The 18,224-nt window shown below is 37.7% G+C and overlaps 1 pseudogene; it reads right to left on the bottom strand.

Annotated features, from left to right (window-relative positions):
• Positions 1 to 18,224, bottom strand: part of LOC121816036 (zinc finger E-box-binding homeobox 2-like) — a 41,920-nt pseudogene that overhangs the window by 1,743 nt on the left and 21,953 nt on the right.

Raw genomic sequence — 18,224 nt, forward strand, 5'->3', positions numbered from 1 at the left:
GCTGCCATACTTAAAAGTTTATTTCAAAATAGAACTGACAAAAAAATTTATCAGACTGATGCTCCAGAATTAAAGTCAGAAATGTGTCATGAAGAGCAGTATGTATCATCATAACATACATGAAGGTGCTTATATTTCCTAATACAAATTCGCATTTCAGCAAATCGAAAACCAGCATGAGTAGATTCAATACCATTTTCATTTGCTAAGTGACATTCAGATTAGGAATCCATTCTACACTTCACGTATTCAAGTATATGGTGATATATAATCTCAATTAGTAATCAAATATCTTTAATAATGTTATTGAATGCCTCTGGGGCATGTTACTATTTAGAAAATGCTGTTGGCTGCTCTACGTTAGTTCATTAATGATCTTTATCTTACTGTAACATCCAGGAAATTAAGTGATAAGATGTGGTAAACCACAGTATTAGAGTAGGAAGAAGTTATTTACCTGTAAGAGGAAAAATTAGAAAGTATTGAAATAAAGAAGATTCTAGTAATCTGTTTCAAGGCAGTAGTAGTGAAAAAAAGTGTAAGTCAAACCACACAAGAACTTAACTTTTGAAAAGATGTATTGAATGAGGTAAAGTAGATAACAGAGAAGAAAATGTCAATGGAGTGCCAAGAGTTTGGAAAGCGAGTGTGCTTCTTCATTTGACAAGACCACCGGGTGGGAAGGTAATTTAACAGGAAGCAGAAGTGCATTTGGGAAAAGACAGAGGTTTTGCCTTCCAGAAACCTCAAGTTGCTATATATGAATTTGATCTCTCTGTGTATTTTACTTGGACCTTTAAGAAAATGCTATTAGGAGCTAGGATAAGATGATTCTGGCAGTGGTAATTCATTCACAGAGCCAGGGTGGTGCAGAGTTAGATAGGGAAGATGGATTCTAGAGTTTGACTGCCCAGGTTCAAATCCATCTTTTAAGACGTGCTGTGTAGCCTCAAGCGTGTAACCTCTCCTCTGAGGATTAGGGTCCTTGTTGGTAGGGAAATCATTTGGGGACCTAACTTGTAGACTGGGCACAAAGAGTGAAGGAGACAATGTAGGTAAAGCATTTAGTTCAAGGACTGCACATAGTAAGCACTCAATGAATGTTCGATATTTTTATTTGTATTTATTAGTACACATTCAGTTATTTCCCAAGTTGTAAGCAAGATGCATGTATCAGGAGCAAAGTACATGGAAGAAATGAATCTGAATGGAGAGAAGAGAAATTGCAGATAAAAACTAAAAACTTTCTTGGTTCTTTAGTTGCTACAGTGCACGGGCAGAACTGTCCTACAACCTCTCTTAATGTCTCAGAAGTTCAAGGGCACAGAAATGTTGACTGGTTAGTTCACTACATGGATCAGCTGTGTGAATAATTGTGAACAAACATCACAGTCGATATGGCTGTCTCTTTCCAAAGGAACAACACACAGAGCAATGTCCTGAACGAGCATTCTCAAGGACTAGTTCAAGGCCTGTTAGATATGCTTTGGGGATGCCCACTGAACTGAAGTCTTTAAGATATAGATTTGATGTGTGCTCATTCTTAGTCACTTTAGTTGTGTCTGACTCTTTGCGACCCTGTGGATGGTAGCCTGCCAGCCTTCTCTGTACATGGGATTTTCCGGCTGGTATACCGAGTGGGCTGCCATTTCCTCCAGGGGAGCTTCCTGACCCAGGGATCAAACCCATGTCTCCTGTGTCTCCTGCATTGCAGGCGAGTTCTTTATCACTGAGGCACCGGCGTAGCCCATAGATATTTGATAGTTACAGGTGGTTGATTAAGGAGTCCTTTGATCATAAATAATATGCTTATATTAAAATATGTTAATTCTACATTATGAACCAACAACCTAAGAGAATAAAATGTTCACCTATTCTGTCATGCCAAAGATAGAATTTGAGAGCAGGAGTTTTAGAATTGTACTAAATATTCTACTAATCTCCAGAAATTTCACTTGTAAGCATTTAATACATTCAGTTTAAATAGGAACTAACTTTGCCACTTATCTCTTTTAAATTGCTTGATTAGTTTACCTGATTCAAAGCAAGATGTCCTGGAATTAAGTTTCCACATGAACAAAATTCAGAAAAAACATCCAAACTGATATTGAGTAAGTAAAAACTTTTACAGGGTAAGTTTTTTTCTCTAATATCAAGTCTCATGATTCACCTGACAGAATAACTGAAATTAATAAATGAAAGGTTTGTGGTATGAAGAAGATTACCATGTAACTGAAAACAAAATTGACTGGGTAACTTGAAACTTTAACTTCACTCAAAAGTAGAAACATTTTTTATTATTTTTCTAAATAAAGTGGGTTTAAGAGCACGTACCTTCTCAACAGAGAAAGTACTCAACAGATGTCAGGTTTAAATTTTAGTGGAATTTAAGTGAATTTTTTTAATAAGTGAATTTTTACAGTGCTTAACAAGAGTTTCAGATTTTATTTCTCAATCCTTGTTTGTGACAATTAATTCTATTGAAATCAACATTTATGTTTTCTTCCTCTGTCCCAGTCCCAAATCCCAGGAAAAGCAAGCAAGCAATGAGCCATTGGTAAGGAGAATTAAGGATTATTATTTTTGGTGTCTGCTTAGGAAATAAACAGGCCAAGGTAAAAGAGCACAGCATCTTGAAAATAAGTAGTTCATAACTTCCTTCTTAATTTAAACTATTTTATATGCTAAACTGTAGACAGATATAACAAATACAGTTTATCAATGACACATTCATAATCAACACATAATCAAATGACCATTCAATTTCATTTCCCAACCTTAGAATCAATCAACCCAAAGATTGTTCTCACTTATACTTTTCTTTTTAACACATTCTCAAAGTATTACTAGTCCTTAATATAAACAAATAAAAGGCTTGTGGGCCCAGTTAGGAAGGAAAGTGAGCTAAACTTCCACATTTATCATAGTGAGAGAAAATTCATGAAGAACTTCACTTTGATAGAACCTAATACACTGACCGTAGAAAATGTCACGAGATGTTTGGTCAAGAGACCAAAAAGTTAACACAGTGGAAACTTGACAATCTGGGAAGCCAACAGGAGGATAATTAATCACAAGTGTAGAGAAATCATTGGATGGTTAGCATCTTGTTGCTAGGCAATGTTTCTAGGCAGCTGATTTTCTCACATCTTAAAGGACCAGAACATTTTTAGTATAGTATATTTTTCAAATTGATCATGCATATTGTGTTGGTCAACTTTGGTGTCTCTCAACTATCTATACACTTGGAGTTTATGGACTAATTTGTAAGAAATAAAGGTATTGCCTGGATGTAAATATGTATAACAGCCCTCACTAAAACAGAAGTTTGCACTCACCATGTAGTAAATGATACAGTTTGCATATGTTCATATAATAAAACCAATCAGAGGGAAAAATGCCTTCAATGATGTGCTTATTGTAGCTGAATAATGAAATACAAAATATATTTGAGGTTGATTAAGATATTAAAGTAAATTTAGGTATAAAAATATATTTAATCTATAATACATAAATAGGACTTGGTACTAAAGAAAATATCTGTTGATATATATCATAAAAGACAAATGTAAGAAAACTGTGACATTTCAAACATTGAATTATGTCACACAAGTATAAAAACCATTGGGATTTGCTATTCAAATTAGGTTGCTTTTAAAGTATCACTAGTAGAACTTTCAAAATAATAGCAATTAGCATCAGACAATTGAAGACAAAGAAAACTGGGTTGGTTGAAATAAAAGCACTGTTATTTATCAACCTTGTTCTTTTCACAAACACCCTCAGTGTTTAATGTTGCAAAACTCACCCAACGTTTCCACAGCCTCAGGTGACTGTGGTCACTTGTACCTCTGTCACATGCCCAGTGAGGAATAAGGCAAGGTGACAGTACAAATGCTTCCCAAGGATGGTTTTCAATCACTAAAAGGGTACTATGGATTTAGATGGTCAAAATGTGACAGGAAGTATTCACATTCCCTTGTCTTTGTTTTTCTTTTGCGTCTTCATCACTTTTCCCCCAAAGCATTTACGTTAGGTTGTTTTCCTCTATATTTTTAAAATGGTTGATACTAGACATCTTGGTTTAAAATGAGAACCTTCCTATAATTTCCATCCATCAGTATTTTGGTTGCAATCCTACATTCTTTTCTTTCCCACCTAGGCCCAGTGCAGCATACCACATTTCTCCTGGAGAAAAGCTGGAGATGGATTAAGAACAGGGACAGCAGCAGAGCTATGTTTTGGTTGAGGGTGGGAGGGGAAGGAGGGAGGGAACACAGGTGTGGCTCCAGCACATAGCAGACCAGATCTTGGATTTCGGAACTAATACTGCTTCTTCTTATGGCCCTTGGCTTTCTTTTGAAAATTAAGCCATTCTCTCTCTACTTATAGGGAAAAATCAGGCTATCTTGTCAACCCTGTTTAATTCTTCCTAAAGAGGAATGCATGAATTGGAGAGAAATAATCTACATTTAGAAAGTTGTATTTTAGTCTTCCAAATATCAGTAATTTCAGTAGCTCATTTGGCCTATTATTCACTTATGCCTTTTCTTTCAGTACTAACATTTTAGTTTATTCAAAATATGGCCAATTTGTAAAACCAAACAACTGAATACCAACTCCCCCACCACCACCCATCATGGCTTACTTGATGATAAAACAATGATGCATTGACTGCATTGACTTTTATTGTTCAATTTTTCCACATATAGGTTCATCACAGCTTAAGAATTTGAAATTTTCTGTAGCTGGCTTGTGTCATGTCATTTCTCGCCCTGGCCATTTAAATACATCTTTGACAGGATTTGTGAATTTGGTGTACAGACTAACTTGAAAAATATAAGACAAGCAGGCTCATAAACACATGAATGATCCAATAAACAGGCAACAAAAAGTCCTACTGAGCTAGGCAAAAGCATTATTTCTTCCTTGTTGAAGGTATCAGCATATGCTACATCTTATGTTGCACAAGTGTACTCATTAAATATTATGAAATGTACAGCAGGCCGGAGCTCAACTAGCTAGTCAAAGTCACTCATACCTGTGTGTTCGTATTTATGTCGCAGAAGGGAACTGCTTTTCTGGAATGTCTTGTCACATAAGTCACATGCATACATGCCGCTCTCTGTCTTCTTGATCTTCTTTCGAGACAGACAGGAGTCGGAGTCTGTCATGTCATCCAGGCCTGACATGTAGTCTGGTGCTCCATCAAGCAATTCTCCTGTGATATAATCACATAGTTCAACACAGTCGCTCTCTTTGCGTTTATCACAAACAACTTTGCATCGGCTGACATTTGGAGAATCTCAGAAGTGCTCTCTATGAATCCATCTAGTTCTTAGAAACTGTTACTTTCCATAAACAATATATGACGGTTCACATCTCAGCAAAAATATAAACCTTCTCTGCCCTAGGTGGTAGAGCTTGTTGTTTTGAAGGATAGAAAATGGTCAACTCTGAAGGTGAGAGAAACATAAACTTCCCCATATTCCCTAATTTTTTTCTATCAGGAAATATCTGTGAGTGAGAATTAAATATCAGAATTTGTGTATTTTCCAGTGTGCTTAACTTTAGAAATGATCTGTAGCAGAAACCCCATTTTAATTGAATTTTATATTTAGGTACAAAATGTTATTATGCAATCTATTTAAATGTATGTCTACCAACTAAAGGCCTCGAGCTATATTTTTATATTTAATTTTCTAATTTGAAATAGGGAATATTAATAACACTTTTATCAATGTTCTATCTATGTTAAAACAGCCTTCAGCATTGAGCAATAATGAATGTGGATCAGTAAATTATTAAATTTCTTGATATTTATTTTGTCTTGATCCAAAGGAGTGCAAACTTGCATGATAACATACATTTCCATTTGCTAGCCCACAGTTCACTTTTCTTAGACTACGTTTGCACTAATTAATATTAGAGAAGATTAAATAGGCTTAAATACATTTACAAAGAGGGCAGATGTACTGTAAATTGGAATACTGGAACAGCTGTTACAGAGGTGCACACTGCTACTTATGCTCCTATTTTGTAAACATGGATTTTACTCCATGATGTTAAAACATACCTGCTTTTATATTTGAAAACCATAAATTATTCACTAGCTTGAAAACTACAAAGGAAGTCATGTGGAATGTACAAAATATTTTAAAAATACTCTTCCAAATAAACTATTTTCTATGAAACCAGGGCACATCAAATTTACATAAGTATTATTGCAAATTGTGAGCATCTCTAAAAGTATGTGACTGTCATAAATGTTAACGTTTAGCTTCTATGTAAGTCCTACAAAATACTCATGAAGTGAAGTGAAGGTCAGTCAGTCATATCTGACTTTTGCGACCCCATGATCTGTATAGTATATGGAATTCTCCAGGCCAGAATACTGGTGGGTAGCCTTTCCCTTCTCCAGGGATCTTCCCAACCCAGGGATTGAACTGAGGTCTCCTGCACTGCAGGCAGATTCTTTACCATCAGAGCTATCAGGAAACCCCCAAATACTCATATCAGCATATAAATCTGAAAGCAGATGGATCGATCTAAATAAACCTTGATATTCTTTTCTCTTAAGGCACAATTGCTTGACAGCAAAGGGTCCCATTGTTTCTCCATTTATTTGTCTAGCCCACTCAGTTTTAGCTTCAAGTTCAAACCCACTCTTCTATTTCTGCTAAGAACACAGCATTAGATTTTTTTCCACTAAGATTTTTTCCTACATACACATAAGTGATATAATTTTTACCTCTCTTCCGATGAAAAAAATGTCTCATTACCTGAAATCCTGGTTTCCGCTGGTACTTTCTCCTTTGCTGCATGTCAGCAAAAGTAGCTGCTCCAGTTGGGTAAAAGGCCATGTGTGGTAGGAAGCTCATCTGATCCAGTCCTGGGTATGGTCGCAGTCCAGGGATACTAGTCTGGACTGGTGGCATGAAAGTGGCAGGGGAAAGCGCTTTGTGGAGGAAGAGCTGTGTAGAGAGGTTTGGCACTAAAGGGGTTCATGCCGAACACTGGGTTAGCACTTTTGCTGTCCAGATTATTTGAATTTGAAAACCTTCTTGATAAAAGTCAAGTTCAGAGGCTCATCTGAGTTTTCAGATGATGAAGAAACACTGTTGTGGTCTAAATTTATGCTGCCAACTTTCGTTTTGTTCTTTGTGGCTATAATACTTTTGGGTTCTTTCATTTGTTTTGGTAATGACAGGTCCAAAGGCTCAGCCTGGAGCTCCTCAGATGAGAAGCTGTTTGGAGTGTAAGAACTACTGTGGGAGTTTTAGAAGATGTGGAGGAAAGATTTAAGGGAGAAGGAGTATTACTCCTGAGTGGTCCAATTTTTCAACTGGTTTAATGTTGGTAAAATGGGAAGGTTTTGTTAGCCTGAGAGGAGGGCAATTCGTAACACTGTTGGAGTTCTGCTATAGATGGTGATGTTATGGAGTCCATGGGTTTTACGGGAGACCTGGGTAATAAAGAGTCTTGTGGGAGGGTTACTGTTGGGAGCTAACGGCTTGGAGTTCCTTTCCAGTGATGGTGACCTGGAATTTGAGTGGTAGACTTTTCGTTGCTCAAACCATTCCTTCACAAATTCCTGAGGAAGGCCCACAGCAATGGAAATTTTCAGCAGTTCATCAGAGTTGGGCTCCATGTTCATAGCATAATATGCTTTAAGTACAGACATGTGGTCCTTGTATGGGTTGATGGGGCTTGTCATTCCTTTCTCAGAAAGTACAGATGACAAGAGGAGGGCTTTATTATCACAAAAACTCCAGCTTTGTTGGGGACTATGTTTTCATGGGGTTGCAGGACTGCCTTGATCTCTTCATTCATCTTACAAAGGTAACGTTCATGCTGATGCAAAGGAATGGGGCCAGGAAAACTTTCTTTACAAAACTGGCAGGAGAATGGAGTGATATGTTGTGGTTCTCAATCATTTTGTCATCAGTGACCAAATCTATTAAGGTACGTAGCTTTTCTTTCTTTATATTACTGATCTGTCTCCTTGAGTCAGTAGTCAAGCTCTGGAGGCAAGCTTTGGCTTCATTGACTTTTTCTAACGTGTAGTCAATAATACTTTTAGTGGCACCATTATGACTCACTACTGGAAGACCTACAGGTGGAATATTAGAGAAGTAACTCCTTGTTCCTCAGGTTGAGAGCATGGATCCTTCATGTGATAACCTTTCAACTTGGAAATTTCTTCAGCCTTGCAGTCCATTTTTGTCTGGAAACTGTGTTGTCCACAATCTGTAGAACCTTTTGTACCTCACTTAAATTGCTATTCATTGGGAAATCCAAGTAAAGGGGCTTCCATCCCTACACCTAAGTGCTGCATTGGACTCTGAGCAGACGGATGAACTCCTAAAGGGCTGGTGGCTCCAAGTGCACCATTCATAAAAGGACTAGTGCCACTAAACCCATGTGTGGCCATAAGAACTTTATAGTCATTGAAGTCTAGTGGTTCTGTTTTAATTTTAGTAAGCCTGTCTGTTCAGACATACTAAGTGGTTTTCCATTCTCCAATTTGTTTCTTAACTGGGTAATGGCCGAATTAGTAGGAGAAGAAGAAACAGAATTAGGAGAAGAACCTGTCTTGATATTGTTCTCATTCGGCCATTTACAGAGATTAAGCCAATACATTTCTTGCTGCTGATGTGTGAACTGTAGGAACCAGAATGGGAGAAACGCTTCTTGCAGTTGGGGCACTCGTGATGTTTTTCACCTAAAATGACAATTAAAATTAATGTTACTTTTTTTCTTTTTGATGGGCAACAATTGCAATCGTCTACCCAGGCAAGAATCTGTGCGATCAAAGGAAAGGAACACAATGGGGCACCCTACATTCTAGGTGCTTAGATTAGAATTATGTGGCTATAACTGTTTCTGGGCTTTATCTACCCTGGAAGGACATAATTCAAGATGTTAGCAGTGGAAGGTGAGGGCTATCTATGCCTTTTTCAGCCAAGATCCAAAATCTTGTCTTGCCATCGCAGCCTCCTATTTAAACAGAGTGTTAGATTAATGTGGTCAATAGCACAATAAAGATGTCACAGTATTTAAAGGGAAGTGTAGCCATGGAATCAACTCTATGAAGATTCCATTGATTCTACCAATCCAACTAGTCCTTTGAATAGCATCCAATTTGGTAATAAAATGCTTGGCAGAGCTATCAAAATAGTTATAAAGAAGAAATCTCAGTGGTAAGATGTTGTTCTAAAAATACAGCTTTCAGGAATCAAGGAACACTTATCATACAAAAGCTCTTATCCAAAATTCTTCCACATTCTTCTTTCAAGTTTGGGTATCAAAAATGAATATCCTTCAGAATTTGCCAGCTGAGTTTCTTCAGGTCAAAAACATTTTAAAGGACAAAAGGAGCCTCTAGATTTCACAAGAAGGCAAACACGTGCAGTTTTCAAGAAGTATAAGCACTGCTCCTCTTATTAGTAGTGCTATTGGTGGCTGTAAGGCTCACAAGGACAAAGGGGCACACAAAGCTTATGACATGAATGTGTAGCTCTAAAAACTACAAACAGGATTGTGTACATTTTATACAGTCTTTAGAAACGTTCCTAACGAAACAAAATGCAAAAACAAGCACCAGCTCCTCTACTACTCACCACTGTGGATTCGCAGGTGTTCCTTCAGATGGTGTTTATATTTGAAGGCCTTGCCACACTCTGTGCATTTGAACTTGCGATTACCTGCTCCTTGGGTCAGCATTTGGTGCTATAAAAGGAGAAAGACTGACATCAGTTTTATAGGAGGAACAAAGGAAATTTGTTACAAATATTTTAAAAGGCCTCTATTTTCAGACAGGCCAAAAGGTTTGAGTGCATGTTTATTTATTTGCCCAGTCTTTCAGAGTTGCAAAAAGTGATAATGTTGGCAATAAAATTGGAACAAGTGCTTTCACATGCATCCAACACTTGCTTTAGAATTATCTCTGTAGTCTCTTTTCCAAAATGTTTCTTTGAGCCGTTGGAGATGAGGAAAGCATAATTGCAAAGATGTTTGTGGCTCTCTGTGTTTACTGCAGATTCTAAAATCTGAAGATTCTGTTGGAACGCAATGATTTTGTCAAGGAAAATAAATATTATACTGAAAATCCTAGTCTCCCAAAGAACTCCCCACACAAATAACTCATTTTCTCTTTTCTGTATTGAGGTAAAAGCATATCTTATGCTGAAGCAATACTAATTTTAAAGAAGAAAGAAAATCTCACATAAATTTAAAAATCCTTGATTATAAATATTTTATTACATGATAAGCATGTTTAAATACCTCATTCACAGTGCTAGTAGCAAATATAAACCCTGTTTTTCCTGAGATGTCGCAAAGATTTGATTCATTATCAAAAGTAAGAGACAACATCTTGGGCTAGAACTGCTTGAGCAGTTTTATCACAGGCCAGTAGGAAAGACTTCAACGACCTGTCATTTTCCTTTTTAGTAGTATGCTAGGGAGTAAGACAAAAGAAAAAAGTTTGCTGAAAAAGACAAGTTAAAAGCGGCAAAGATCAAACACAGCTGACCTTTTGAACAAGGAAAAAAAAGCACTGTGACTTAGAATTCTGAAAAAAAAAAGAAAGAAAGAAATACAGTCATCCACTCTGGATGTTCAAGGTAGGAGGCCAGCCTTTTCAAGCAGCAATGACACAAAAGCCTTTTGCAAAAAGACAGCACAGAAACGGTATGACAACTGCTAGTGTGCTGAATCTTCCCACATTCCTAGTGAGACAGATGGTGTTACATGGGACACAGGGAGGTTTGTTCAAACAGCAGCAACCTTCAAAGATCAAGCGGAGCCAGCCCGAGCGCCATTGAGGGACCAGCTCATATGTTGCTGAGTTGCATAAACAAACAGCAACAGCTGCTTTGTCTCCCCCACAGCCCTCAGAGGACTACTATAAACTTTAGTTGTGCCACTGTTAATATGATACAATCATTTTAATTTACTAATTGTAAATGCCATGAGCAAATGAGGGACTTTTCAACACCAAAGCTACCATTCATAATGCGCCAGCACAATCACACTTCTGCATGTGAAATTTAGCAGTTATGCTAGATAAATATCTAGGCACCTTTTTTTTTTCCTGCAGTTTTTGTGCATATAAGCAAGGAGAGAAACTGTTACATAAGTGTAACTATGTAAGCGGGTTTTTACAACTGAACTTGGAAAACATGCAGGTGACAAGTTCAATGAGATATAAATGAAATGATTTACATGAGCTTTTCTTAAAATAATGAAATTCCATAATCCAGTATCATTGCCATTGCTTGTGTTTCTTACTCTCATTTTCCTTATTCAAAGAAAATAAAGCCCGTAATAATTTTAGAGAATATCTTGTTCAATAATTTTAAAACAGATACGGTGTCAAGGTCTATACAGGGTGATTCCAGAACTGTAGGACCAGATATTGAGACTTAAGGCACATCAATTTTGTTACCATCCGAACACCTCATATCAATCTGCAGTGAACTCTCCCAAGAAGACATAAAAGCAGTTTGCTAAAACATTTAAGGGACACTGTGAATCAAACCTATTCAGTCATTTTGATTTAAGAAGCTATACTGTTGAAGATAGAGTCTATTTTGAACACAAGTAATCCAAAGGCAGAGTAATTTTAATATTTAGCAATAAATATGAATATCAAGAAAGGATCATTTTTATTACATATACACATTTGAGTATTAATACAGCTTATTTTATATAAGCATGCATATGTATTATGTGCTTTTGATTTTCCTTAAAACACTTAATTAGATTTCATAAACTAGTAGCAGCTTGTAAAAATAGCCTAAGTAATTGAAGATGTTATGTGACCAATGGAAAGAATACACTTATTTTACTATGACTTAGATTTTACATTAAAAAAACTAAGTAAAACTAGGTGAAAATGGAATTAAAATTGCTGAGATGTTTAATAATGTATAATTAAATGCTAATTTCATTCTTTTTTGGAACATAAAAATGAAACTAAAGTCAAGTTAAAGTGCAAATAAAATTTCTAAATTAGAAATTAACACACTCATCGATCGTGAACATAAGACTATTAAATCATATTAGAAGAGACCATCAAAAATCATTTAGACCTCAATTAAAGCTATTACCATTAAAAGATCTGCATCTTCAAAATGCCATGAAAAATTAATAATGATTGCCAATCAAAGCAATATTTTTCTCTAAGTTATTATAGAAAGAAATCACTTAAAACCAACCCCCACCTGATCTGTCCCTGGCTTGGCGTCACCATATGCCGCTCGAGCTGGGTGGTAGGGTGTAGCTACACAGAGGGCAGGAAAAGTTCTCCTCATTCTTCTCGTGGCGGTACTTGATGCTTCAGTGATGTTGCGCTTGTAGCCCCGGTCGCAGTAGGGGCAGGTCAGCAGTTGGGCAAAGCATCTGGAGTTCCAGGTGGCAGGTCTGTAGCCGAGACGAGAGAGGGAGAGAAGCAGGCCAAAAGGTCAGTAAATCAATGGCAGCTAATGGGCTGACTGCCGGATGGTATGACAGGAATCACTGCAATCTGCTCCACGAGGTGCCATCGGCGCACACGGCCCCGTACGCCAGTCCCCTGCACACACAGGACAGACTTGTCGGCATCAGCTACACTGCGCTGGAAAATTAATTAATTACTGGAGCATTTGGGGGAATTTAAACAGCAGGATAAATGAGGCCTCTTTGTCCATCATCAACTCCTTGAGTTCACAGATGACTCACGTCCACGAGTCAATGATGCCATCCAGGCATCTCATCCTCGGTTGTCCCCTTCTTCTCCTGCCCCAATCCCTCCCAGCAAGATAGAATCCATATGAATGACAACTTTTGCATAGAAAATAGGCTCAAAGTACTTGTGGTTTCAGCTTAGTATTCCTTCTAATGAAATCCCAGGTTGATCTCCTTCAGAATGGATCATAATCTCCTTACAGTCCAAGGACTCTCAAGAGTCTTCTTAAACACCACAGTTCAAAAGCACACTTTAGCGCTCAGCCTTCTTCACAGTCCAACTCTCACATCCACACATGACTACAGGAAAACCGTAGCCTTGACTAGATGGACCTTGTCGGCAAAGTAATGTCTCTGCTTTTGAATATGCTATCTAGGTTGGTCATAGCTTTTCTTCCAAGGAGTAAGCATCTTTTAATTTCATGGCTTAGCACGATCTGCAGTGATTTTGAGCTTCAAAATAAAATCTGACACTGTTTCCACTGTTTCTCATCTATTTGCCATGAAGTGATGGGACCGGATGCCATGATCTTCGCTGAATGTTGAGCTGAGCCAACTTTTCACTCCTCTCACTTTCATCAAGAGGCTTTTAGTTCTCTTCACTTTCTGCCATAAGGGTGGTGTCATCTGCATATCTGGGGTTGATACTCTCCCAATCTTGATTCCAGCTTGTGCTCTTCCAGTCCAGCGTTTCTCATGATGTACTCTGCATAGAAGTTAAATAAGCAGGGTGACAATATACAGCCTTGATGTACTTTTCCTATTTGGAACCAGCCTGCTGTTCCATGTCCAGTTCTAACTGTTGCTTCCTGGCCTGCATACAGGTTTCTCAAGAGGCAGGTCAGGTGGTCCGTATTCCCATCTCTTTCAGAATTTTCCACAGTTTATTGTGATCCACACAGTCAAATATGGCATAGTCTATAAGGCAGACATAGATAAGTTTTCTGGAGCTCTTTGCTTTTTCCATGATCCATGGATGCTGACAATTTGATCTCTGGTTCCTCTGCCTTTTCTAAAACCAGCTTGAACATCTGGAAGTTCACGGTTCATGTATTGAAAGGTTTAGCTTGAGAATTTTGAGCATTACTTTACTAGCGTGTGAGATGAGTACCATGTAATTTATACTTTGGCATTGCCTTTGAGATTATATTTTTATAAGTTGGAAATATTGTTAACGTTCACTTGCATGTTTCAATTTTATTGCATGGCTTCTAAGAATGTTCAGCTATCTTAAACAGTAGTTTTGCATGGATATCAAATGTTCCTAAGAGTAATTTTATCAATTTTCCAATTAAAAATACTCTGAACAAGTGTATGAATAAGAATCCTAGATGAAATCCTTGTAGTGGCCAGTTCATAATTTTATTTAATCAGGATAATGACAGACATTGACAGCTTTAGATATTGTTTTGGGCCAAAGTAGCTCTTAAGCTTCAACCAGCAATTTATCTTTCAAAAATTAATGATTCCTGAACATCTTCAGAAGCTTAAAGACTTCTAGTGATTTAAGGAAGAGAAAATAGAATGACATGAAGAATCCCAGAAGACAAATTTCTTGCATTGAGATATGGCAGACAATCATGTGTCAGAAAACACACACATACACACACACAGACACCACACACTGGAATTTTTCTCAAAGCAATTTATGTAATCCATCTTATGAATATATCAGTACCATGTACTCAAAAACTAGTGTGGACATGGAAATAGTGATGACTTTTTCAAAAAATTTAAAACCTTAATATTTTCCCTCTTTAGCCTTTTGTCTAACTCTTCCGACCCTGGACTATATAGCCCACCAGGTTCCTCCGTCCATGGGCTTTTCCAGGCAAGAGTACTGGAGTGGGTTGCCATTACCTTCTCCAGAGGGTCTTCCCAAGGGATCAAACCTGGGTCTCCTGCATTGTAGGTAGACGCTTTACCATCTGAGCCACCAGGAAGTCCTTTTATACTATATATTTTAAATGGTGATATTTTATGTGATTTGAAAAGGAATTTAGTGAAAGTTTACATAAGGCTTGAAATCACATCACCTAAAGACAAAATGGGTGTTAAGACTAAATATAAGTATTTTTATTAACAGAATTATAAACTGTAAAATGCAGACATGTGAGATTTGTGGCAGAAAGGCCCAGTACCCTGGTAGATGCACCCCATTAGAGGAAAACCTTTTCTGATGCTGTCATCCTCACTTTAGGTGTGAGTACTCAGATTATACTTGATGACTATTTTAGAGATTGGTTTAACTGACTCTTTCTGAGGTCATATGTATTGAAAGAAAGAATATGAGCTTTTTCTCTTCTGCTTCTTTCACTTCTTACTTAAACAGCAATATTCTTTGAATCTCATGAACAGAGGAGCCTGATGGGCTACAGTCCATGGGGTTGCAAAGAGTTGGACACAGTTTCACAACTAACACCACCACCACCAATTCTTTGAGCCAGAGAAACATAGTAGGGTTGCTTATGATGATGAATGGTAGGGCATCCTAAGCAGAATCAGTGGCACTTAAATCAGTCTGTAGAGCTGGGTCTCTCCTGGTCATTCTACATTGGAGATTCAGAATTCTACTCTTCTGTTCTGTGCTGGAAAGGGTATGATTCAGGCTCATTGTACATATGTGCCTCATCTGATTGATATGCCTGTAATGTTCGTGTTGAGTATATTTGAAACCTGGACATAAGAATAATTAACACAGGGAAAGTCCCACACAATTTTGCAGTTGCATACATTTACTTACCATTTGTTATGTTTCCTAAGCATAAGCACTGTTCTAACGGCTGTTCAAACAATAGTGTTTCTCATCTTTATAACAGCTATAAATGGTTGACTGTATTGTTACTGCTGTTATGTAGGTGAAGAAACTGAGGCATCAGTTGTTGATTATCCAAAGTCATACAACTCATGAGTAGCAGAATTGGAACTTAATCACTGAGTCTTGTTGCAGAGTTTATATCTCTAGCTGCCATTGCTATGCTAACCGCTTTCTGAGAAATGATGTTGAATACATTTCAGCTTTAGTAATTTCGTTTCTCACTATGGTTAAACATATTATTGTTATTGTGAAAGTTGCTCTATCATGTCGGACTCTTTGCTACCCCATGGACTGTAACCTGCCATGCTCCTCTGTCTATGGAATTTCCAGGGAAGAATACTGGTGCAGCTTGCCATTCCCTTTCCAGGGGGATCTTCCTGACCCAGGGATTAAATACAGGCCTGCCCAGTGGTTGAACCCAGGTCTCCTGCATGCAGGCAGATTCTTTACCGTCTGAGCGACCAGGAAGCCCAAATATATGAGAGTGGCTGATAAAGACCTGGAAGTCACTTATTATCCCTAGAGGGACAAAAATCCCAGGATAGACATGTCTAATAGCAATAAGTGAAGTCGCTCAGTTGTGTCTGACTCTTTGCGACCCCATGGACTGTAGCCTACCAGGCTCCTCACTCCATGGGATTCTCCAGGCAAGAGTACTGGAGTGGGTTCCCATTTCCTTCTCCAGGGGATCTTCCCGACCCAGGGATCGAACCCTGGTCTCCTGCATTCCAGGCAGACACTTTAACCTCTGAGCCACCAGCGAAGACCCCTAATAGCAATAACCCAGTATTTATTAAGCATTTATTGTATGACAGTTACTGCATGAGCTTTTTTGCTTTGCAGTCTCTCGTTTATTCCTTACCATAAACTTTTGAATTATGTATTGTTATCTATCTGTGTATCTAATCTACAAATGACAGTGATTCTTTGAGAGATTAGCTTGCCCAGAGTTACACAGTTTGAAGATGTGGAGGAAGCATCTCAACTCACAGCCTGACACTCCAGTGTCTACTGGCAATACAATACGTATTCAGTTTTTGTGGATTATCAATAGTGAAAACGTTTGATCATTCAGTTGCCCTACCATTATTGGATAGTTTCTAAGGAATAAAAGGTATTCTTCAAAGATGTGGAAAAATAAGTACAAAATATCATGGTTAAGCATTACCATATTTTCTCAATGGTCAACTAAAAGGGTAGATAAGATCTTCATTCAGATAGCATGATTATTAGTTGCACTGCTTTTATATGGCCCTACTCCTTCAGAAATAATATAATAAATGTCACAGAAGGAAGATAGCTAACTCTGCCACTCATACACCTGGTGCAAGTAAGAATAAAAAGAAAACTCTGATATAGTTATGTTAGTAATAGTTCCACCAGAGAGAACGAGACTAAATTCACTCATATTAGTCTCATATTTTGCACGAAAGATTTTCATAAACAACAGTCTGTAAATTGAATCAGTGCTAACACTAAAGCATATCATGTCAGAGCCTCCAGATTCTCTCAGCTCCTTCTTAGAACACGATTGCGAAGTTCCCAATTTGATGCATTCCCTTTAAGTGAACAATAGCTCTTTCAGCATTCTGTATATGACAGTCCCAATAAACATTTTAGCATGAGACTACACAAAGCCAAATATCTGGCAGCCTTATTCTTTTTCTCACAGATGTGATCTTTTAGCAGTTACACGTAAGATTCCAAGTCTGTTTTCCAAATCAGTGGGACTTTAAAGATAAACCTGTGTTTCTGCTTAGTGATAACATTTATTTAGAGTAGTTTACACCCATGCAGTGAGGAAAGCACTTTTCTGTTCCTCTGCTCCCTGTTTGTCTTAGTGAGAGAACGGAGTACACTGTCGAGTCAAGTGTATGTGTGTGTATATGTGTTGGAGCATGAGCGTGCATGCATGACAGTGGGTTTACCAACATGTGCCAGTACTATTAGGTAGCCTCTAAAACGGTCTGAAACAATTGATTCCATGTTCAGTTCAGTCGCTGAATCATATCTGACTCTTTGCAACCCCATGGACCACAGCACAGCAGACCAATTCCATGTGAATAGATTCTAAAGCAGTAACTGACATGCATCATTTTGAGCCATGACTATCTTCCACTCTGGATCTCTGTGTAACGCTTAGTGAAGCAGAATATATCCTCTGATTCTATTGATAATTGTCATTTCCTGTGAAAATGTCATATCTTTTCAAGCAGATTCAAAGCAAATATTTTGCCTTGTGTTTAATGGGAACTCAGCAAACATTTTTAATTAAAAGTAAATGATTATTTTACCTTTGCTGTCTATTTGAAATTTTCATAATGAGTGGTTAGGAAATGAAAATGAAATGAAAGCATCAGAAACTTTTAAATCCTCATAATTGTGAGGGTGCAAATACTGACTAAATTTAAATAAATATATATATATATTTATTTATTATTGAAAACACCACTTGCTCTTCTCCAACACTAGAGAGACAACTTATCAGTGATGGTGGTGGTACTTAGTTGTGTCCAACTCTTTGCAACCCTATGGACTGTAGTCTGCCAGGCTTCTCTGTCCATGAGTTTTCCCGGCAATAATACTGAAGTATTCCAAGAGATCTTCCTGACCCAGGGATCGAACCTGCATCTCTTGTGTCTCCTGCATGGGTAGGCAGATTCTTTACCATTGT

Source organism: Ovis aries, chromosome 15, assembly GCF_016772045.2.
Source record: "Ovis aries strain OAR_USU_Benz2616 breed Rambouillet chromosome 15, ARS-UI_Ramb_v3.0, whole genome shotgun sequence".
NCBI lineage: Eukaryota > Metazoa > Chordata > Mammalia > Artiodactyla > Bovidae > Ovis > Ovis aries.